Genomic DNA, 24,767 nt, shown 5'->3' with positions numbered 1-24,767 from the left:
TGTCGCAAAACGAAGTTCAGCAAAAGTCAGAAGTTCCACTTTACCACTTTAACATTTTTAGGCTCACCAATTCAAATCTGGTCACGAAGTTCACAGCCAGCAGTAGTACGAGCTCCCGCTCCTGGCGGTTAGGACGCTTGCAGCCGCCGTCGCAAGGTCGGTCGTCTCTAGAATAAAGTGGCGAGATTTCGGCACGGCCACGTCGGCCGCCTTCACGTCTCTCTCTCGCTACAAGTAGTACACGGATTTGTCTGAACTTCGTTCGTTCAGCTCTGTTTGGCTCCGCGTCGCCTAAATCCGTTTTGTCGCAAAACGAAGTTCAGCAAAAGTCAGCAGTTCCACTTTACCACTTTAACATTTTTAGGCTCACCAATTCAAATCTGGTCACGAAGTTCACAGCGAGCAGTAGTACGAGCTCCCGCTCCTGGCGGTTAGGACGCTTGCAGCCGCCGTCGTAAGGTCGGTCGTCTCTAGAATAAAGTGGCGAGATTTCGGCACGGCCACGTCGGCCGCCTTCACGTCTCTCTCTCGCTACAAGTAGTACACGGATTTGTCTGAACTTCGTTCGTTCAGCTCTGTTTGGCTCCGCGTCGCCTAAATCCGTTTTGTCGCAAACGAAGTTCAGCAAAAGTCAGCAGTTCCACTTTACCACTTTGACATTTTTAGGCTCACCAATTCAAATCTGGTCACGAAGTTCACAACGGTCTATTAAATGCGAAGCATTTCTTAGCGAACCTCAGGCACTTTGGCCGTTTCTATCTACATATCTATCTATCTATGTAGCCGCCTACGTCTGGGCGCTCTCCTGGCCGTCTCCATAACTTGTAATATACCAAAATTGGCCTAGCAGTGGATTAGTGTATGACGAACACGATTCACTGGTCATGACATGAATAACGCAAAATACCTGTCGCGTACGTCATGAAACTCTTTCTCTCAGTCACGTGTGGCACATACCCGTAAACCAGAGTTAGTGTTAGGCGGGTATGTGCCACAGGTGATAGAGAGTCTCAACCGACACAGTAACCGCGAACACACACATTGACACGCAAGGAGAGTGATAATAATAATATTTATTGTGGTTTTATGTCCGAAAACCACGATATGATATGAGAGACGCCATAGCGAATGGCTCCGGAAATTTTGACCATTGGGTATTCTTTAACATGTACCGAGATCGTACAGAACACGGGCATCTAGCATTTTGCCTCTATCCAAATGGACCGCCGCGGCCGGGATCGAACCCGCGACCTTCGTGTCAGCAGCCGAGCACCTTAACCGCTACACCACCGCGGCGAACGCAAGGAAAGTGAGGAAAATGAAGACAGAACACCCCTGGAAGACGCTCAAATACCATCCACTCGTCCACATGGTCCGCAACGTGGACCACGGGGATTAAGCAAAAAAATCACAGCATATCCACGGGGTGAATGATGATGAGTGGGGCGAAGCTACGGAGGGAATCATCTGTAAACCGTGAAACTCTTCCGTGAAATGCGCCCAGTACATAATATAAAGAGTGTGAAACATCGTGTATATATTAAACATCAAACTTTTATTGTACTGTTGGTTTACGTGGTCCCTTCATTATCACTTGTGATCGGTGAAATGCAAGGAAGAAGTCCGCTCCCGAGCGAAAGAGCGCCAAGAGCGACCGCATTCCCCGCTCGCCCTGTGCGAATTAAAGGCAAGGCTAGAGGGAAGACAGGACGCGCGTTCCACGACGCGAGGTCGGTAGCATGCCCAACGAAAGCCAACGGAACGCGATCGTGCAAGTGCTCCGGCTTCGCATCGCCTCATGGTTCGATTTAGCGTCCCAAAACCAAACATATTGCTCAAGGTGTGCCTTGCGTTTTTCGTAGAAATAATTTCTTTATCATGTACATTAAGGCGAAAAGTTGAAAGCTCACTAGAGTGTATCGCCCGCAAAGTATGTCTTTTAGTGTGATTTAACTCTCGTACGGCAGGGTCCTCGCGCCGTTGCCGGTCCACCTCGCCCGTTGACGATCGGGCGAGGTGGCTACATGCAACTACTACTACTACATTTTAAGAAAAACATCTGGCGTTCTTTCGTTCTGCTTTTACAAAACATCTGGCGTCTTTCGTTGGTTTATTTCATCAATCAACGGCGTTTTGAACAAAATTTTTATTGTTTAATCACGCACAGGAGAAATCTCACCAGGCACTACCTTGGAGGTAAACAATGGCTGCTAATGGCAATGAGAGACAGAAGAAGTCGGCTTTTAGCTAACACTTACAGTTCTACTTCTACTAACGTTTCCTACTGGAACATGCCAATGGCTGCTAATGGGGAATGAGAGACAGAAGAATTCGGCTTTTAGTTAACGCGCACGCTGCGAATTTTTTATTGTTCAACAACGCACAGGAGAAATCTCCCACCGGCACCACCTTGGAGGTCAAAGCGTAAGACTTGTTACTCACTACTACGACCACGACGAATACGAGAGACGAACGGGTGCCGCCTTAAGGAGCTTCGCCCCTAAAACGGGCTTCACTGCTTCCTACAATAACCCTGCTGAGCGAACCAGGCCTCTCATCATTACCGGTGTCTTGAACATTGAGTGATCAAGACCCAAAAATGCTTGGTTCTTATATTGCGTGAAAGACGGATTGGATGTGAAGAGGGCATCAAAAGACCTCGCTGCCGCGTCCACAACATGAGGCATCATAGATCATTTCATCGTAAGAGGCATCTAGGATTTCCACCAGCTGCACTATACCTCGCACTTCACTACACTTAGACTCCTCACAGCCGCGATCATGAACGGATCCGATTAACAAGTCCGGTCTAGCTGCTGGTGCTCACTGATCACGGTGATGATGACCTTGTTCGAGAACTGTCAAGAACCCCTTCTACACATACACACGGGTTCGTGAAACGTGCGTGCGTTCTCCGTCATAACGGACAAGTATAAGCATAACAACTGTAACGCAATTGTAACAACTGCAAGTGTGACTGTAACCTACGTGCAGTGCGCCTGCCCGTGTCGCTCGGCTGTGTGTATATCTAGGGGAACTTTCCTGAATGAAGCTAAGTTGCGAGTAACGCCTGTCCTGTGCATCTGTGTTCCTTCTTTGTCCTGTTCGGATTCGCGCTATCCACTATTGAAGAATATAAGCACTACATATCAGCTTGCCGCGTCTGATGTCGGTAACACCCATGTTGCTGTTGCCATCGTTACACAACTGTAAACAACTGGTTATATAATAATATGCGACTCTTCAACATATGAGTGTGCGTATACCACTTCCATATTTCTATAGCGTCATTCCGTAAAGTTTCGCTCGATGTGAAAAATTACGCCACAGTCACCATCCCGCGCATGCTTCGCATAACGTCGATTCCCACGGTATGTGGGATCTGCCAAATTTTTATTTTATCTGAAACGAACGCCAAAACACAGCAATAAAGAAAGCCGCAAGTTCGTTCGAAGCCGTAAGCATAAAGATTAGGCAAATTCGTGTACTGCCCATCATTCCCATGGTGGCTGCAGATCGCAGCGCCCGAATCCCCTCTACTTAATTTGAGGAAACTATGCGTTCAGCCAACATGGGAATGATGGGAAGTACAGGCATCGAATTGGATAGCGTTAGCTAGCGAGCTGTCTACGGTTTTTTTTTTCTACAGTTTCAGTTTCGTTCTTCGCGAGGCGTTGGTAGTGAGGTGCGTTGCAAAGTACTCAAGCAGTGCCTTGTTACAAGAGGCTGAAGACTACTAGATCTCTTGGTTTGCTGCGGCGTTACCGCTTTACAGTTTGTATTTGACACTTTTAGCAAAGCGTCGTGCCCTCACCGCTGCGCAGAAATGTAACGTCCCATGCCAGTGCAGAAAAATTATTTTCTTTTTATTTATTCATCAATGCTGTTGGGCGTAGGCCGTTACAGGGTGGTTGCGTTAACAAGATATGAAAAATGGAAAGAAACAACGCCAGGCCTGCGCGGAAAGCGCAGCACAGTCACAGCGAAAGCTGGAAGAGCGGCATTTCTAGAGCCCGTTATAAACTCTCTTGTGGCTACTAAATCTAATACAAGTACATTAGGAACGTATCAATTACGCCACAAATCATAATTTTTGGGAAGTTGGGAAGCACCCACCACGACATTATTCGTTATTCTGCGGAGAAGCGAGGTACTATCTGTATGGCATTATGTGCATTTTGTTGATGCGATAGTTGATGACGATGAAGAATTATGGCTGAGCCCTTTGTAATGGGTTGGAAGCTTTAAACGACCCACTAGTTACGTAATTCATATTGTGTGACGCCCGGTTGTTATTTAACTGTCCACCACGCTTTATAACATACGTTAATCGGAGAAACGGAGAGCGAGAGAGAGAGAGAGGGAATTAACTTTATTGAGAGCCTGAGGAAATGGATCATAAGAGTCTTATGGGCTTCCTTGGCAACCAATAGAAGTGCACTTGCGAGGAACCCACTACGCTATAAATCATCATATTTTTGTGAAGTAGGGAAGCAGCCACTATGCAATTTTTCTTCATTCTGCCGAGAACCGTGGTACTCGCTAAGCACCTGTAAGTCATTATGTGCACTTTGTTGATGCTGTGGCTGATGACGATGAAGAATTATCGCAGAGGCCTTTGTAATGAAATGGAAGCATTCAACAACCCACTCGTTGCGCAATTCGCATTTTGTGACGCCCGGTTACAGAATTCGCGCTTGTGTGACGCCTGGTTGTTATTTTACTCTTCTACCACACTACATTACATGTGTTAATGCGGTTCCTTCCCGACATGAAGCCTGTATAGGGTCTTTTTGCAAGGCAGTTTCAAGCACCGGCATGGCCCTGAGGTAAAACACTGGGCTCCCACGCAGCGGACCCAGGTTCGAACCTCGTTCCATCCTGGAAATTTTTTTTTCTTACTTCGTGCGATAGCGGCTACGGACAATGGCGGCGGCGGTGGACAACTACGGCGCCAAAAACGGCCGTTGAAGTGATCTCATAACAGCTTTCGCTGTAAAAAAATGCGGTCGCGCTCGAGGACTCACTCAAGGTACAGCACTCGCAAAAGGCACAATGCAGTAGTACACGTAATACAGTGATAGGATAGGCACAAAGCAAGCAAGAAGAGCTGTAGACACTGTTAAATCCTGGTACCATCAAATTTGCCGCGGTCGCTGGATGACTCAGTTCTTATACAACAACAAACAAGAGTTTTCTTTAGGTCAATTGAATCCATAAGGTAGAACCTATGTGTCTACAGTCGCAGTGAAAAGTTTAGTTATCCCGGTTTCAAACTTGCTTACATTGTCTACTGTTCATGTGGCAGTGAGTTACACTCCTCTATTGTTCTGGGGAAAAACGAATATTTATGTAAATTTATTCGTGCTGGAATTGGTAGAATATGTTCTTGGTGGCTGCTTCTGACTGTTCGGGACACTCGCTGTTTTATACATTTTTGGGCATTGAAATTAAACCAGTTACGATGAATCAGATACAGAATTTTCAATCTAGCTATCCTCCTGCGTTGAGTAAGTAAAGGCAAGTTTAATTTGTTAATGATCTCAGTTACGGCATCAGTTGATCGGTATTTTGATAAGATGAATCTTGCGGCTCTTCTTTGGATTTTTTCAATTCTTTCTATCAGGTTGTTTTTAAGGGGTCCCAGACTACGCTCGCGTACTCTAGTGTAGGACGAACAAGCGTTAAGTACGCAGTTAGTTTAGTTTGTTCTGGAGCAACTTTTACTTTCACCTCAAGCACCAGAGCTTTTTTTCAGCCGAGGAGCATATGTTGTCTATGTGCGTTTTCCAGTTTAGATCACTCGATATGGTAAGTCCGAGGTACTTATAATGGTTTACACGGCTTAGAGCCTTGCCATCTATCTCGTATTCGAAGGAGTGCATATTTTTGATTTTATTTGTTATCGTTATATACATATTCTTACTGTACTTTATTTTCATTTTTCCACGTGTCGCACTAGTCACAAATATTTTTTATTGCAGAATTTAAAGCGATTTGGTCACTTCGGCTGTTTACAGTGGTGTAAATCAGACAGTCTTCTGCAAAAAGTGGAACCTTAATATTGGGGTTATACAACTATATTGGGTTATATAACTGAGAAACATTACAGGGCCTAGCACCGATCACTGGGGCACTCCTGACGTTACAGGCAACAGTCGGGATTTCGCGGCATTTATCTGTACAAACTGTGTTCTTACTAAATATGATTTAATCAATTTTATTATATTGATGTTAACACCAAGACTGAAAAATTTATCAAGAAGTTGAAGGTGCGGAACGCGGTCAAACGCTTTCGAGAAGTCTAGGAAGACAGCATCTAATTGACCTTTCTCGTTTAATACGCTAGAAAAATCATGTTAGTTTCAATGAGCTGTGTAACTGCAGACAGTTTTTGCCTGCAACCATGTTGGTTCGGAAAAAAAAAATATTAGCGTTTTCAAAGTAATTAAACAAGCCTTTTGATATCACATGTTCCATAATTTTGCAGCATGTGGATGTAATTGAAATAGGTCTATAATTTCCAATGGTGTGTCTGAAACCGGATTTATGAATAGGAATAATTCTGGCAGTCAACCAATCAGATGGTAGTTTGTGCTGGTCTGATGACGCCTTAAAAATGATACAGAGACACTTAGTTACCCATTCCGCATATCGTTTTAAAAATAAAATTTGGGATACCTTCAGGGCCAGCCGATTTTTTAGTGTCAAGGTTAAGCAGTAATGCCAGTATTCCCTCCTCTGTAAAAACAATGTCAGACATATGCAACATACCATCGGTGGGAGTCTCAGCAATATTAGTGGACATTGGCTCCGGTGCGACGAACACACAATAAAAGTAATCATTGTATTTTTCAGTAATTTCTGCACAATCGTTCATAATATTGCCGTCGACACACACATACTGTATCTGTTCGCGCGAAGGGGCAGGGTGACGCCAGAAACGTTGTGGTGAATGTCTCATAAAATTATGTAATGTCTGCGAATAAAAGTGCTCTTTCGCAGTCTCGATCATATGCTTAAGTGTTCGGGAAAGCTGCGAAATCTCCGTTTTGTTTTTTTCTCTGTTCCGACTTTTGCGTCTTATTTGACGTTTAAGATGAATTATTTTGTGGTTAATCCAAGGATCGCGCTTTTTTGCTGCCTTGATTTGTTTGGGCACGTACTCGTCCAGACAGCTATTTACCATGTTCTTAAATCTATTCCACAAAGTGTTGACGTCAGTCACCCCATCGAAAGAATACAATGACAACTCAAGGGAGTCCAAAATGCTGACATCATCTGCGTTACTATAGTCTCTTATACAGACAGTATACTTCTTTCAATCCTTCATGGGTAGCGCTTCCTTAACAGAAAGCAAAACCAATTTATTATCTGATAATTCGTCTTTGACAGAAGCACTACATTCTGTCACATTACATGAAATGAGTACAAGGTCAAGTAACGACTCCGAGGTCGGTGAATTATTCGGTTATCCCGAACAATTTGCGTGAGGTCGTAACTGAAAGAGAGGTTCAAGAAGGCTTCACAATGTGCAACGTCTGTTGAACCCATTGTAAGATCAGCCCAATCTATTCCTGGTAAGTTGAAATCTCCCGCAATAATGACACGGGCGCTAGGAGGAACATTATTGCACATGTAATCCTGCAGACTTTCTAAAAATGAAATGGGAGCGTTTGGACGTCGATAGAGAGCTCCGATAACAAAGGGAGCACAAACCAAAAAACACCGTTTTGCACCAAATACTTTCGGTGTTGGGACAGTCATCCGTAACAATCAGTTGAATGTCTTTTTTGCAAACAATGGCTACGCCTCCGCCAGGGGTATCCCTATCCTTACGAAACACGGTATAACCAGGAGGGATTAGTTCACAGCCCTTTATTTCAGGGCGTAGCCACGTTTCCGTCACGACAACAACATCTGGGTTGTGCTGCATTAGAATGTGTTCAAATTCGATGGCTTTGTTGGCCAGGCTGCGAATGTTAATATTGATCAAACTGAAATCCCTGGGATTGCTTTTCTTTTGTCATTTTTTTACGCCAGCTTGGCCCTCCCTTACCAACTTTTTTTTCGGAGCTTCTCGTTTTCGTCCCGGAAAAACGTGTCATTGTCGATCAGAATCTTATCATGCACGAGGCGAACCTTCTTGCCACTTTCTTTTTCCGCTTTTGCACTCTCCCATAAGTTCTTGCGCTTTCGTAGTGTCACTTCCGAATAATCATCCGCAATCGAGATATTGGTTACCTTTAGCTTTTGCAGTTCTTGAATATTTCCATCTTTTCAGTGTAGTAAAAAAATCTTACGATACCTGGCCGAATTTTATTTGTGCCCTGTCTCCCAATTCTGTAAATTCGTTCAACTGTGCTGACTTTCACTTCAAGTGTCTCTTCAAATACATCTCGCTGGACTTGTTTCTAGTTCGTGAATGGTTTCATTTGTAGTTTCTGTTATTCCGAAGATGATTAAATTGTTCCGACGACTGCGATCTTCTAAATCAACCATTCTTTCATGGGTGTACTGCACAGCACTACTTATGTTACTAACTTCTGTTTCTAGGTGCTTTATTTTCTTTTCATTTTCCCGTACAGCCTTCACGGTCGTTTCTATTTCTGAATCTTTTTGTTTATAGCCTTTAAATGGTTACCGAAGGAAGCCTGCGTTGTTTTTATTTTATTTATGTCCTTACTCATTGATTTTTGGCCCTCTAAAATTTCCGCGAGCATTTTTTCAACATGATTGGGTCCTGGATTAGGCTCAATATCTACGGACAGTATCAGCAACATAGCAACACATTCCAAGGCACAAGAAGCACACACTTCGGGGCATGGCAGTACAACAATAACCGGTTGTCACTTCGGAAACATTTTCCAAACCTACTAACCTGTAACAGCAGAATAATCGGCTCAGTCCTTATGACAACACTTTCGCCATGCCCACCTGCCCACGAAGCCACTGGGTGTCGACTGTCCTTATGTAGCCGCTGCATTGGGATGTCACCGTCGCTATCGGTGTTGTTCCGCGCGCATGCTCTAGTCCAGAAGCAGCACGATGCCACGACGGTCTTTCGATGCGATGCACCTCGCAGCTGCCGATGGTCGTTTTCTTGCTCGATGCAGGTGACGGTATCGGTGCTGAGCACAGGAAAACCTGTAACAGCAGAATAATCGGCTCAGTCCTCATGACAACACTTTCGCCATGCCCACGAAGCCACTGGGTGTCGACTGTCCTTATGTAGCCGCTGCGTTGGGATGTCACCGTCGCTATCGGTGTTGTTCCGCGCGCATGCTCTATACTAGGGGACAACTTTCTGTGGCAATGAAGGGAAAGCTACGGGGGCGGAGCGTCTGCACATGTACTGCTACGCGAAGTACTCCGGTTTGGCGCGCGTCGCGTAACGCCGTGGAAAGTCATGGCTAGCGTTGCATCCATCAAGGTACGGGTAAAAGGGGCGACTTTTTCACGCACGCAAAAACGCAAAGTGACAACGTATGAAGCCAAAGAAATACAAATATCTCGCTTGTGTGCGCTGCGCTCCATCTCAAAAAGCTACATGTAGAGAACGAAGGAGTATTTTATATATCTCACGCAGAAAATACGGACGCAAGTGTGGGACTACATTTATTAGCGGTAGGATACGTGCATTGTGGCTCGATAGCCTTCCCTTCATTGCCACAGATAGTTGTCCCCGAGTATAGTCCAGAAGCAGCACGATGCCTCAACGGTCTTTCAATGGGATGCACCTCGCAGCTGCCGGTGGTCGTTTTCTTGCTCGAAGCGGTTGAGGGTATCGGTGCTGAGCAGAGGAAAAACTGTAACAGTATAATAATTGGCTCAGTCCTCATGACAACACTTTCACCATGTCCCATGCCAGTGCAGAAAATTCATAGAGTTCACGCTTTTCTGACAAGCGCGTCTTGCCTAAACTCGTTCAAATCGGCTGCAAAACGACGGTGAAGCTATAGGTAGACGCACTGTCACGCTCCTCCGACTTGACTTCACAACAAAACGAGAGATGCGTTGGGGGCAGGCCACTTGGACAGACGCACCTGGCATCGCATCAGACGCTAAGTGTTTGTCACTCAGTGTGGTACTGTTATTTCCATAAATAGATAAAGCGCACTTTCGAAGGAAAAACAAGCGTGTTTGAAGGGTTGTAAAAAAATAATTCATTATATTGTCACGTGGTCGTGACGTCGACGAAGACCGCAGGCCACGTGTCCAAGATAAAACTCTTTATTTCGCCGAACTTCTGGCCGAGAAACGGAAAGTTAATTTACAGCAATACACACGCTATGCACTGATAGCGGCGAAGAGAGCGTCGGCCGTCGATCAACTGACAAGCGGTCAAGCGCGTCGGCTTTTATACAGGCGCTATCGAACTTTCCATCAATATCGCTGGTGGCGGCGTTATCTCTCAACTAAGCTGGAACATTTGCGTGCGGCGCGCAATCTTAACAAAACTATCTACTACAATCGCGAAGCTTCTCGAACACTGCTTCGCGGACAGCGTCGAGCGTTGATAACCGTCCTTGCTGGTCAAACCCGAATCAAAAAGTGGGCGTGGCATTGCCCCCATCTGAAAAATCATCGTCCCGATGCTTGTGAAGGAACAAAGAACAGAAAAAATTCGGCAGATCCCACGCACTGTGGGAATCGATGTAATGCGATGCAGCCAGCAAAGAGCTGCATACATCGCCTTGTTTGTCCTTGAGCCAAATGAAATCATTCATGCCATGGCATCTAGTCCACCAGATATCGCATGTTTGCCATGCACGCATGCATGCACAATCTAGTGTACACCATGCCAATGAAACGCATATTCTGGTATATAAATGCATGACCTGTCGTTTATGTTCATCACGAACTCGTGTCATGCCATACCAATTTTGGTATATATCACGTTAACAAAACGGCCGGAAGCGCACCATGACAGTGGCATGTAAGTCATACCGTACATGACATGCATAACATGATTCGCATGTTAAGACCTCTCATTTATGTTCGTCATACAGTCACATCGCGCAATACCAATTTTGGTGTATATCAAAGGAGCAAAATGGCCGCGAGTGCACCATGAGTAGAGCATGTAAATCATGCCATAAATGACATGAATATTATGGTTTTTTCATGTTACCACATGTCACTAATGTTCATCATACAGTCACATCGCGCAATACCAGTTTTGGTGTATATCAAGCTATCGAAACGGCCGCGAATGCACCATGAGCGTGGCATGTAAGTCATGACATACATGGCATGCATGTCATAGTTTTCATGTTACCACCTGTTATTCATGTTCTTCATACAGTCACATCGCGCAATACTAATTTTGGTGCATATCAATCTAGCGAAACGGCCACGAGTGCGCCATGAGCATGGCATGTAAATCATGACGTACATTTCATGCATGTCATGATTTCCATGTTACCACCTCTCATTTACGTTCGTCATGCAGTCGCGTCGCGCAATACCAATTTTGGTGTGTCAAGCAAGCGAAACGGCACGAGTGCGTCATGAGCACGACATGTAAATAGTGTCGTGCATGTCATGCATGTCATGATTTTCATGTTACCACGTCTCATTTACCGTCGTCGTACAGTCGCTTCGCGCAATAGCAATTTTGGTGTACATCGAGCTAGCGAAGCGGCCGCGAATGCATCATGAGCGTGGCAATTAAATCATGACATACATGACATGCATGTCATGGTTTTCATCTTACCAACTCTCATTCATGTTCTTCATAGTCACATCGCGCAATACCAATTTTGGTGTATATCAATCTACTGAAACTGCCGCTAGCGCATCATGAGCGTGGCATGTAAATCAGGTCGCACATGACTTGCATGTCATGATTTTCATGTTACCACGTCTCACTTACGTTCGTCATACAGTCGTGTTGCGTAACACTAATGTTGGTGTATATCACGCAAGCGAAATGGACGCAAATGAACCATGAGCGTGGCATGTAAATCATGTCATACATGTCATGGATGTCATGGTTTTCGTGCTACCACCTGTTATTCATGTTCTTCATAAAGTCACATCGCACAATACCAATTTTGGTGTATATCAATCTAGCAAAACGGCCGCGAGTGCGCCATGAGCGTGGCATGTAAATCATGTCATACATGACATGCATACCATGATTTTCATGTTACCAGGTGTCAGCTATGTTCGTCATACAGAAATGTCTCGTCATACCAGTTTTCGTATATATCCCTTCATTTAAACGGCCGCGAGTGCCCCGAGACCATGTCATGTAAATCATGCTGCACATGACATGCGCGTCATGATTTGCATGTTAGGACCTGTCATTATGTTATTCATGAACTCTTGTCACGCCGTACCAATTTTGGTATATATGAAATTAACGGAACGGCCGCAAGAGCCCAAAGGCCGTGGAATGTAAATCATGCTGTTCATGACATGCGTGTCATGATTTTCATGATATGACCTGTCATTTATGTTCGCGATAAGGCCATGTTATGACACACCAATTTTGGTATACACCCGATTAACGGAACGGCCAGGGAGCCCAAAGGCCGTGGAATGTAAATCATGCTGTTCATGACATGCGTGTCATGTTTTTCATGATATGACCTGTCATTTATGTTCGTAATAAGGTCATGTTATGACACACCAATTTTGGTATACATCCGATTAACGAAACGGCCAGGAGAGCACAAAGTCGTAGGCGGCTAGATAGATAGATAGATAGATAGATAGATAGATAGATAGATAGATAGATAGATAGATAGATAGATAGATAGATAGATAGATAGATAGATAGATAGATACGCTCAAAGTCGCAGAAGTTCGCTAAGAAATGCTTCGCATTAAAAAAAAAAACAAGTGCATAAATAAATTACAATAACAAAGGAAAAAGTAGAGTCCCCAGGTTCGCCAACGCGCAAAAAACGGCTTAAGGCGCACGACATGGACGACTTCAGGTCGTGCGCGGCGTCGCTGGGAGTTCGTAATGCCATCCGGGATGACCTCGTAGTCAAGAGCGCCGAGGCGTCGAAGAACCTTGTATGGCCCAAAGTATCGTCGAAGGAGTTTTTCGCTAAGTCCACGTCGGCGTATTGGCGTCCAGAGCCAAACACGGTCGCCGGGTTGGTATTCCACGAAGCGTCGTAGAAGAGTGTAGCGACGGCTGTCGGTGTATTGCTGGATCTTGATGCGCACGCGGGCGAGCTGTCGAGCTTCTTCGGCACGCTGTAAGTAAGCGGCGGCGTCGAGGCTTTCTTCGTCGGTGACGTTCGGTAGCATGGCGTGAAGCGTCGTCGCCGGGCTCCTTCCGTAGACCAACTTGTACGGCGTCATCTGCGTTGTTTCTTGGACGGCCGTGTTGTAAGCGAAGGTCACGTACGGAAGGACGGCGTCCCACGTCTTGTGCTCAACGTCGACGTACATGGCCAACATGTCGGCGATGGTCTTATTTAGACGTTCGGTGAGGCCATTGGTCTGCGGGTGGTAGGCGTTAGTGCGGCGGTGGCTCATCTCGCTGTATTTGAAGATCGCCTGAGTTAGGTCCGCAGTGAAGGCGGTACCTCTCTCTGTGATGAGGACCTCTGGGGCGCCATGACGCAAGGCGATGTTCTCCACGAAGAACTTGGCTACCTCGGCGGCACTGCCTTTGGGCAAGGCCTTTGTCTCGGCGTAGCGGGTGAGGTATTCAGTTGCTACGACGATCCATTTGTTGCCGAAAGTCGATGTCGGGAACGGCCCCAGTAGGTCCATCCCGATTTGCTGGAACGGCCGGTGAGGTGGCTCGATTGGCTGAAGAAGTCCCGCTGGCCTAGTCGGCGGCGTCTTGCGTCGCTGGCAATCTCGGCAAGTCTTAACGTAGTGGGCGACGTCGGCAGCAAGGCGTGGCCAGTAGTATTTTTCCTGTATTCTGGCGAGCGTGCGGGAAACAACGAGGTGTCCAGCCATCGGGTCGTCATGTAGGGGGACTTCTGGTCGCAATGATGAGGGCACGACGAGAAGGTAGTCGGTTCGAAGTGGGGAGAAGTTCTTCAGGAGAACGCCGTTCCGTAAGAAAAGCGACGGCAGTCCTCGCTTGAATACCTTCGGAACAACGGCGGTCTTGCACTTGAGGTACTCCATAAGGCCCCCCAGTTCCGCGTCGGCTCGTTGCCTTTCGGCGATGTCGTCGGCACTTATAGTTCCGAGGAAGCAGTCATCGTTGTCGTCTTGCGGCGGCGCGTCGACGGGGGCACGCGACAGGCATTCGGCTTCAGAGTGTTTTGGTCCGGACTTGTACACGACGGTAATGTCGAATTCTTGAATCCTCAGGCTCCATCCTGCGAGACGACCTGAAGGGTCCTACAAGTTAGCTAGCCAACATAAGGCGTGATGGCCACTGACAACTTTGAAGAGCCTGCCATAGAGGTATGGGCGAAATTTTGACGTAGCCCAGAGGATGACGAGGCATTCCTTTGCTGTTGTGGAATAGTTGGCTTCTGCCTTGGATAGTAACCGGCTAGCATAACTGCTAACCCTTTCAAACCCTTCAGTCTTTTGCAGGAGGATGGCATCGAGTCCTAAGCTGCTTGCGTCGGTGTGTATTTCCGTATCGGCGCAATCGTCGAAATGCGCAAGTATGGGTGGCATCTGCAGGCGTCGTTTAAGTTCTTGAAAGGCTTGCACTTGCGCCGTTTCCCACCTGAATTCCACGTTAGTCTTCGTGAGAAGCGTCAGTGGTTCGGCGATCCGTGAAAAGTTTTTGACGAAGCGTCTGTAATAGGCGCATATGACGAGAAATCGGCGCACGGCCTTCTTGTCGGTGGGTGGCGCGAAGTCGGCAATAGCAGCTGTTTTCCGCGGGTCTGGGCGCACTCCAGACTTGCTGATCACATGACCCAGAAACAAGAGCTTGTCGTACTCGAATCGGCACTTTTCTGGCTTCAGGGTCAGTCCAGAGGTCTTGATTGCTTGAAGTACTGCCTCAGTCCGCCGGAGATGCTCGTCGAAGGTTGAGGAAAAGAGGACGACGTCGTCCAAATACACAAGGCACGTCTGCCACTTCAATCCAGCCAGTACGGTGTCCATGACGCGCTGGAACGTCGCAGGTGCCGAGAAAAGACCGAAAGGCATGATCTTGAACTCAAAGAGGCCGTCGGGAGTGGTAAAGGCGGTCTTTTCTCGGTCTCTTTCGTCTACTTCGATCTGCGAATAGCCGGTCTTGAGGTCCATCGACGAAAAGTACGTCGCGTTGTGAAGTCGATCCAGGGTGTCGTCTATCCATGGGAGGGCGTACACGTCCTTCTTCGTGATTTTGCTCAGGCGCCGATAATCAACGCAGAAGCGCAGTGTCCTGTCCTTCTTCTTCACTAACACCACGGGTGACGCCCACGGACTCTCGGACGGCTGGAGGATGTTGTCGCGTAGCATCTCGTCGACTTGTTTCTTTATGGCGTCGCGCTCTCGAGTCTAAACTCCGTAGGGGCTCTGATGGAGTGGTCGAGAATTTTCTTCTGTTATAATGCGGTGCTTAGCAAGGGGCGTTTGTCGGACCCGTGATGACGACGCGAACCAGTCCTTGTATTGTAGGAGCAGGGTTTTGAGCTGGTCTTGTCTGACCTTCGGAAGGCTCGGGTTGACGTCAAAATCCGGTTCGGGACCTCTATTCGTCGAAGCAGGTTCGGCAGCATCGAAGAGGGCGAAAGCATCGCTGGCGGCTACACATTCGTCGATGTAGGCAACCGTCGTACCAATGTTGAGGTGCCTATATTCGTGGCTGAAGTTTGTCAGCGCTACCTTTGGTTTACCGTCACGCAGCTTGGCTATACCTCGTGCGACGGAAATTTGACGGTTCAGGAGTAAATGCTGATCGGCCTCGATGACGCCTTCAAGGTACGCAGGTTTTTGGGTGCCGACGGAAATAATGACGCTGGAGCGCGGCGGAACGGTCACCTGCTCTTCTATCACATTCAATGCATAGTTCCCTGGCGTCGCGTGGGGCGGGAGCGCTTTGGCGACGGAACTGCGGCGGCACGGGGCGTTGGTGATTGCGCGGATTGGCGACAGCATCGCGTGCAATGGCAGCATAGCTCATCGCTTCCGGCTCAGGTTGAGACGGTGCAGCAACTCCTAGCGAATGCTGAAGTTCCTCGCGAACGTCGTGGGCTATGGAATGGATCTGGGGTTGCGATACAGGAAACATTCTTCGTAGCTCTTCGCGCACGACCCCCCTGATCGTCTCACGTAGGTCGGTGGAGCCCAGCGTATGTGCTTCCCCGTAGTTCGTCGTCGGCATGCGGCGGTTGTACTGCCTAGTGCGGATTTCTAGGGTCTTTTCGATTGTGGTGGCCTCCAAAACGAATTTCGAAACCGTCTTCGGCGGCTTGCGCACAAGTCCGGCGAAAAGTTCTTCCTTCACTCCCCGCATCAAGAAGCGAACCTCCTTTTCTTCGGACATGGCGGGGTCGGCAAGGCGAAATAGGTCCTTTCAGTCTGGCTCGACTGTCGCTGATGGTGTCGGTGTCTTCTTCGCGACGTGGGCTGGGTTCACGGCTTGAAACATGAACGAGCAGCACCTCCACCAGATGTCACGTGGTCGTGACGTCGACGAAGACCGCAGGTGACGTGTCCAAGATAAAACTTTATTTGGCCGAACTTGTGGCCGAGAAAGAGAAAGTTATTTTCCAGCAATACACACGGTATGCACTGATAGCGGCGAACAGAGCGTCGGCCGTCGATCATCTGACAAGCGGTCAAACGCGTCGGCTTTTATACAGGCGCTATCGAACTTTCCAGCAAAATTGCTGGTGGCGGCGTTATCTCTCGACAAAGCTGGAACATTCGCGTGCGGCGCGCAATCTTAACTAAACGATCTACTACAATCGTGAAGCTTCTCGAACACGGCTTCGCGGACAGCGTCGAGTGTTGATAGCCGTCCTTGCTGGTCAAACCCGAATACAAGAAGTGGGCGTGGCAATATCGTGATGCCAGATCTAGAACACAGTTGCAGAGCAAAGCATACCCTGCTGGTTGAATGTGCCGAGGTTTCACTGCCATCTCACTGTCACGCAAGCTTTTTGCAATGAGGTTTACGTACAAAAGAATGAAGCAAGTTTTAATTGAAAATAACTTCATACTGCTTTGTTTTACAATCGGCAAACAAGCGTTGCGAATCTCAAGAGCGTAATCCATCCGAAGCAGATTCGAAGTCTGTACTTTCCATCATTCCCATGGTGGTTGAAGCACCGCTCAAGGAACCCGCATAGACACTAGCGCCAGATTCCCCTCTAGGTACTATAGTATGAAATTATATGTTTCACTGCAAGCATGGGTGACGTGCGTGCGCGATTTGCCTCTTCTGCGCATTCCAAATAATTACTTCTGCGGTCGCAGTGTGCGCAAAGTAACCGCACCGTGTAATAATGGGCATGAGTCCGATTTCACAGCTTTATGGGACGACATCCTCACCGTACACGCCGAGTGTCTGCCACAGGCCATGGCCTCCGAGATCCGGCGCGCAATCTCGGAGGCCATGCACAGACTAGCAACGACAAGCTTCCCTACGAAGTGGCGCTCATCGTAAGAACGCCGCCGTCCTTATAACGCCCCGACCGCTAATGGCTTCATTTGTTGACGCGTGAACCATGGTTTTTTATGGACACACTAGCTTCGTTTACATGTCATTTGTTTTATAGTAGATTTTGGTGGAACGCTGCCGCGCCGGCGAATGGTTTGTACAGGTGCGGCCACGTAAACTGTCAGCATTGGTAAAACTTCCAAACTAGCACTATAAGCTTGCGAAAACTAGCACGTATAGGGCTCCCGCAATAATTACGTTAGTTGGGTTTATTGGATCATTTGATCTTTCGCCGTTCAGAAAATACTGGCTACACATCCTGGTGTTCTTCGTAGACTCCCAGGGGCTCCCATCCTCTCTAAAAGGTCCATAAGGTTACAGAAAGAGGAAGAAGCAAGCAATTAGTTAAAAGTATATATTTGCAATATTCACAGTTTGAAAGCAAATGCGGAGAGTGGTCATCAATACAGCTTGTAAAGCACGTGCTTCATGACAATAATTTTCAAAGGAGAAAAAAATCCTGAAGGTTTTAGAATCGACCCCACGCATTACACAACTTGTGTAAAATAAATGTGGATTAGTGGCAGATATCAGGGCTTAAATTTCGGGCGTTTCCCAATATCGTGAAGTCGTGTTAAGAGGCATTCAAAACGAGGTTTAATGTCATGTCCAAAGCCTTGAATGATCACAGGTGCCAGGTAGTAAAGCCATTGTGCGGATCGATGTGGCGAGCGTACAGAGAACATTCTGCATCGAAGATGGCATGCCAGAGTGATCGATATAGGTAGAGCATGCAGCCGATTCCGTACAGCGCATGTATGATGCAATCCGTGCTTTTCTGACGGCGCCGTCACCTCATTTTAACACGGAGTCCTTTTTAACACGAAAGTGTTTTATGCCGCGGTCCACCACGGCTCCACTGACGCATTTCCGTCACGGATATGACGTTGTAAAATGTGAAGACTAACATATGGCAAATAAAAAACTAGAAGAAAAAGTTCTGTCACCGGAAGTCGAACTTACGCCCCCTCGATCCCCAGCGCACAGCGCGAAACGACTCCGCCACAGACGGCACGTTCTTAGTTATACTAGCGGCGTGCTATTTATATACACCATTTGCCGGCAGTGGTACTCAGAGATCGGGATACATCAGCGTGTTTTCGTTATCACTAGCGAGAGGGCGCGAAGGGCTCGAAGATCTCGCCTTAGAACTCACGCGTTGAGATGAGCGTGTGCCTCTACAGGGCGTGGTAGCTCCTGCGCGCGCGCTTATCTTGTACGTCTTGCGCTCTCACCCCAAGTTTGCGTTGGAAGCTACAGAGAGCACGAAGGTGCACTTCGCTCATTGCAGCGGCCGATTTTGCGAAAGGAGCGCGCTGCTCACACAGAAATAAGTTACAACTGTGACAGTTCGCGCTCATACTGTGTGTACTTGTGCGTTCGTTTCGTGCGTCCTCCTTTGTATTTGAGCAACGCGGTTTAACTGTCGAGCTGTGACAGTTGTTAGTTTGCGCTCATCGTGTGTTATGTTCGTTCCGCGCGTCCTTTCTGCTTGAGCAGCGCGTCGCAAGTTTCGAGCTGCTTGCCGTTCTTCGCGTGACATTACAACTTGTTGCTGTAGCATGCATTCCTTCGCCCTCGGGGCGAAACGAAGCACAACAAACGCTTAACTATGCGTCTGTGATGTTACGTTTTACTTTCGTGTTATACCGATTCCTATGACAGAGGGATCAGCCATGTTTTTTAAAAGCGCCTGAGCGCAATTACTTCTTCATAGCTATACTCCGCATTGTCTGGCTTTCCGCCTCGCATCATTCGTTCTCTCAAAGAGAGGCATCGCGTCTCATGAGTAACAACAAGCTCATGGACACTGTAGCTTCCAGAATTTAGATGAGGCAACCAACTGTAAATGTGGCAGCGTTCACTAAAGGTGTAACGACATGAATGGGGAAATGAAAACACGGCAATCGTTCTAACACTGCCGTAAACAAAGCGCGATTGCTTACCTTCAGGGTCGAACAGCGGCAGTCCACCGCCGCCGTCACTCTTGCTCGTGAAGCAGCACCGGAAACTTTTACTAGAGTTTTCCTGGCGAGTTTTTGTACGTGTTCGAGCAGCCGACTACGCAGCAGTTGTTTCTGGGCGTCAACGAAGGTTGACAGAAGCGTTAAATTGCGATGGAAAAGGCACAGAAACTACAGCACTCGCCTTGCTGCTCACTGCTCGCCCGAGCAGCGATGCCAGCCGAAGTCAACCTTTTATCACCAGATTGACCTCCGAAAATACCCTAGATTGCAATAAAAATCCCGAGATTGACTTTTAAATGTCGTTATTCAGGCTAATTCACCTTTAACAAAGTATAACGATAGTGTCGCTCTCTGACCCAATTCTTCTGAATCTTATTGGAGGTAAAAAAAAAACATATTAGCACCCACGGAAGGTCTTTTTCTACATTGTTTGGGAAGTAATTGCACATAAAGCTCTTGCAGATGGCGCGAGCTGCTACAGAGACAGACAGATTTGTCACGTTCACTTTGCCCACTCAGTGAACGCATAGATCTTCGGGTCAAGTGCAAATCTGTAGCGCCTTACGTGTGCTTGCAGCCTTCGGGGTAGTGCCGGTCAATTTCTTATTTTCCACGTGTGCAATCAGCGCTGCAAGATTGGCAGTGCAGGGGCCATTTTTTTACAGGCATTTAGCCATCTTGTGTAGTTTCGATGAGCTTCACATTTGGCGGAATATTTGTGTCACTATTTTCGCTCCTATAAAAACGGCGCAACGGAAACGCTGGAAACACAGAAACAGTCTTTTCGTCTTTTCCGTCACGTCGCATTCGTAATAATGAATCCGCACCAACTCGTCCACAACTGTCAGTCCTACTTTCGCTCTCTTTCTCTCAATGTCTGCACGTCCGGAAGTCATTAAACACGGAGACCTTGCACGGCGGAGGCAGGCGTGAGCTTGGCACATTTTGATGTGCATTAAAAGACAAAAGCTATCTTTGTTTCACAGAGCAGCTATCATACAGGGCGCTCATGGATGATACGCGCGCGCATGCTAAACACTTACGACAACAAAATTTCATTTCCCCCTAGTATTCAGCATATGATAACCTCGCCTTCACTCGGCCCAGCAGAACACCGAAACACTCTTGAATGAAAACCAGCAAATAGCGAAAATTTGGTTTTGCATGACTTTTCTGGTTGAAAAAACGTGATTACTCATTAACGCCTGTGATAAGGCTGCGTAATGTAACATTTCCACAGCCTTTGGAAAATCCACAGATTCAGTAAAATAACGCCAACTCCCTGAACGAGGTAGAAAATCTCTAAATCTAGGGATAAATCCATAGGGCTGGTATCACTGACTGCTCGCCAAAGCCCGCCTACGCTTCCGAGCGGTGGCGATAGGCGGCATGGTCGGCGCTTTGCGCAGCGCTTGTAGCACTGTTCGGCTACGCTGTCCGTTCAACGCGCGCGCGCTTGGAAGGGATATGGTGATGAAAGGTCACGTGATGCGAGTAAGCTAATCGCATAGGCGGCACTGAGCAGAAAGCATATGCGATGCTGTGAATTTTTTCAAATGATTTTACTGATTTTACTCGGTACAAGGGCGCTATCGATGCGCGCGTTCACCGCTACAAGGGGGCGCGCGCATCGAGGCACCCTTGCTACGACGTTCCAGATTTCCTGCTGCGTTTGCCACTGCCGTGCACGCAAAGTAAAGGCGAGCATGCACTCGCCGTTCCGCGTGACGCGCAGCGTTTGCACGGCGAAAAACGAAACGCAGCGCATTAGATCGCGTCATAGCGCTTAAATTTTTGTTTGCGCAACACCGGCAACAAAAACAACTAAGTGATGGCTGCGCACATTCGGAGAAAACGAAATATTATTTCTAAAGTCAGAACGTGAGCGCAAACCACAAACAAGAGATGAGATGAGCAGCGGCGTTCGTATGTCGTGCGTCCTGGTCTGCGACTAAGTTTTCGCCTTTAATCTTACGTACCAGCAAGGCCCAACCGAAGTTTATGAAGCGGTAATTTATAATAAAATTAAAGAATCTGCAAGCAACGCGTTATCTCGCTAATATCTGCAAATTTTTCGGACTTACCGCGGACATGCGAATGTCTGAAATGCTGTTCGGCCATTTGGCTGACAATTTGTCTAGTACACCATTTGGCCAGTACACTATGGGACGGTCCACAGCGACTGGTGCGCATTGCAAGATATGTCCACGAGTCATGTCACAATGTATCCATAGCAGCATCTGCATTGTGCGAACACTTGGCGAGCAACACGCAAGAAAGGTCAACGGTAGCAGCAAGCACGCGCTCCTATGCAACTTATAATATATAGAGTTATATACTATGTATAACGTTACACAGTATAGGCTCAGTCCGTGGCTCCCATTGTAAGAACGAACCTCCTGACCAGGCAAGGCATATTGCGTCGTTCTTGCGGCCTCGGTCAGAATGTGCAAGAGAAAATACGGATTTAGGAGGACAAAAAGCGAACGCCTTACAGGCCTTCCACGATGCTGCGAAATGACAAAGAAGAAGCCGAGCTCACCAGAATGGAAGCTGTGATTGGCCCACGTATGATCCAGAACAAATCTTGCCTAGGGTTGGTTGTCCAGCAGCTGTTAAGACATTGGAAATGCCGGCGTTTATTTCTTCGCTACACACTCCCCTTTCGCAGTTTTCAATGAAACAAATAGCACTTTTTCCGATGAGCGGAAAATGGCGTCATATTGAAAACATTTACAGAGCTGAACCCCGTTATAAGGAAGTAACGTGGGTGCAATAAATCAGTTCGCTATATCCTACACTTGTTGTAACTGCGGAGATGAAAGGCGGCTCGAACAGATCGGCAGTTTGGTTCGCGAAAAATCCTAGCTCGCATTATTCTAAGCTTCAAACGCATTTTAATAGAGGTACTCCTTACCTGTCTCCTTGCGAGATCTCGAACGTCGGTTCATGCAGTCGGGCAACCACTAAGATGCGTTTTTTTTTCGCTGTAAAAGAACTTGTTGTTCGGCTAGATCTTTTTCGAAAAAACTCCACGCCTGCGCGGAACGCCCACACTGCAAACCATGTTACACCCATATAGGTGTTTTTTGGTGTCTATAACTCACACCCATACACTGCACGGAAAGGGCGTAACGTGCAGGATTACACCCTTCTTATGGGCGTACTTCACCGACTTACACCCTTTATGCATCAATTTTCAATGCTGTAATATGAAAACTACACCCTTATATATAGCAAAAGTGGAATGGGATGTTTAAGCAAACATACACCCTAACACACTTCCAAAAATAATTTAATAATAATGATTGTTGGGGTTTAACGTCCGAAAACCACGATATGATTATGAGAGACGCCGTAGTGGAGGGCTCCGAAAATTACGACCACCTGGGGTGCACCTTAATCTAACTACACGGGCCTCAAGCATTCTCGCCTCAATCGAAAATGCGGCCCCCGCGGCCGGGTTTTGATCCCGCGACCTGCGGGTCAGCAGTCGAGCACCATAACTACTAGACCACCGTGGCGGGTTGCTTTCAAAATAATAAATAAAGTGGTCACAACCCCCCTTTCCTGCCTTCCTTCTGAAGCGCTCTAAATCAAATCCCATAGCTGGTTCTTTCAGGGGAGAACTATAGCTATAATTCACACACTTAAAAAAAAAACGGGGTGACCCTCGCTCCATCAAGGGATAAACGGCGACAATGGAAAGCTGATGCAGAGGATTTACATACGTTTATAGCTGGTCGAGGTAAACAGCGCCAAAAAAAAAACGAAGACAGAGTAAAGGAGGGACACAACACGAGCGCTGTGTTTATATTGGTTGACGGGGCGTTGTGTAAATACGAGACTGAGGGAGCACCAAAATTCCCTCGGAAGTACAGCGCCTGTGACACACTTGGCCATACATTGCCGGGACTGCGGGTGCACGCCAGAATTTTCGAGAACGAGGGTGCTTTTCCGCCACTGGGACCAGCTGACAAGGGAAATATTCGAGGCCCACAAAATTCAAAAGGCAGGGCAAAATTGCGTCAGTCAGCCGTCAATTGCCCTCCATGACAAGGAAATATCTTTTTTAGATTATTGTAACCGTTAACGTTGTTAATATAGTTGCCTCGTCCCACACAGAAGTGTTTTCTTCTCTCTTTTTTTTCCTTGGCTTGTGAGAGCATGCGCAAAAAAAATGTATATGTTTGGTGTTTCTTCTTTAAAGTTTTCAGTTGAAATCAGCGCTCGTGTTGTTTCCCTCCTTTACTCTGTCTTCGTTTTTTGCGCTGTTTACCTCAACCAGCTATGAATCGTTACCAACTTGCCCAGTTTTCAATTCTACTTACATACATTTAATTGATAGCGCACGTTAACTGGTATGCGAGACACTCAGTACACACACTCACTGAATTCAACACACAATTCATTCTTACGTATACAACCCATAGTACACAATCACTCAACTGAATGCAGAATTCATTCATACGTATACAACCCATAACATGAACAAGTCACTACAGCCGCGTATATATACAGACGTGTTAACACACCCTAACAGAAAGCGCAGGCGCTTATATAGTCACTGAATTACGGACGACCCTGGTGGGTCAAGCGATGCGTCATTTTTCTTCAACTCTTTACATTTCATGGCTGCATCACAAGGTACGCAGACATTACCATATTGTAGCTATCACTTGGCCAAGCACATTTTTTAAAGTTGCATAATATTGAATGTTATAATTACAGATCTGATTAAGTTCATGTCAAAACGACCACCTCCAGAACCGTTCATACCATTCCAACGACATTTTGAAAGTAGCGCCATCTCTCGACAGCGGCGACAGACAAAATTTCCCTTTCCGATTTTTTAGATCATAGCCGTTATGGCTCTGGACAGATTCTGTCGCCTTCGTCGCGTCGACTGCGTTGAGTGGTTTGTCGTTAACATCTGTTGAAATTCTATTTAAGCGTTGACCACAAGTATGACCATGAGCCATGGATTCGCTCAACTGCTAGCCCTTCAATGGCAATGCATCTGACGTGGTAACGGCCATCTCAGTTGTGTATACGTACTACGTTACAACGCGGCCGGACGGTGTTCTTTCGTGAGCGATATCAGTGGCCCTTGGCGTCGCGGCAGCTCGATTACTTGAGTAGAGAAAGTAGCGCTACACCGCGCGAATTATGGAAAAGAACGCTACCCATACTAC

The 24,767-nt window shown here is 47.1% G+C and overlaps 1 protein-coding gene across 3 annotated transcripts in view; it reads right to left on the bottom strand.

The window, feature by feature from the left end:
* LOC119388319 (vasoactive intestinal polypeptide receptor) overlaps nt 1–24,767 on the bottom strand; it is a 374,164-nt gene that overhangs the window by 234,799 nt on the left and 114,598 nt on the right. For all 3 annotated transcript variants that reach the window (XM_037656025.2, XM_037656026.2, XM_037656023.2), the window contains exon 2: nt 22,115–22,184. The gene's annotated coding sequence lies outside the window, so the exon portion shown is untranslated. The remainder of the gene's footprint in view (nt 1–22,114; nt 22,185–24,767) is intronic.

Source organism: Rhipicephalus sanguineus, chromosome 3 (genome assembly GCF_013339695.2).
Source record: "Rhipicephalus sanguineus isolate Rsan-2018 chromosome 3, BIME_Rsan_1.4, whole genome shotgun sequence".
In the NCBI taxonomy this organism is placed as follows: Eukaryota; Metazoa; Arthropoda; class Arachnida; order Ixodida; family Ixodidae; genus Rhipicephalus; species Rhipicephalus sanguineus.
The sequence above is the reverse complement of the archived record's forward strand: the minus strand, read 5'-3'. Positions and strand labels throughout refer to the sequence as shown.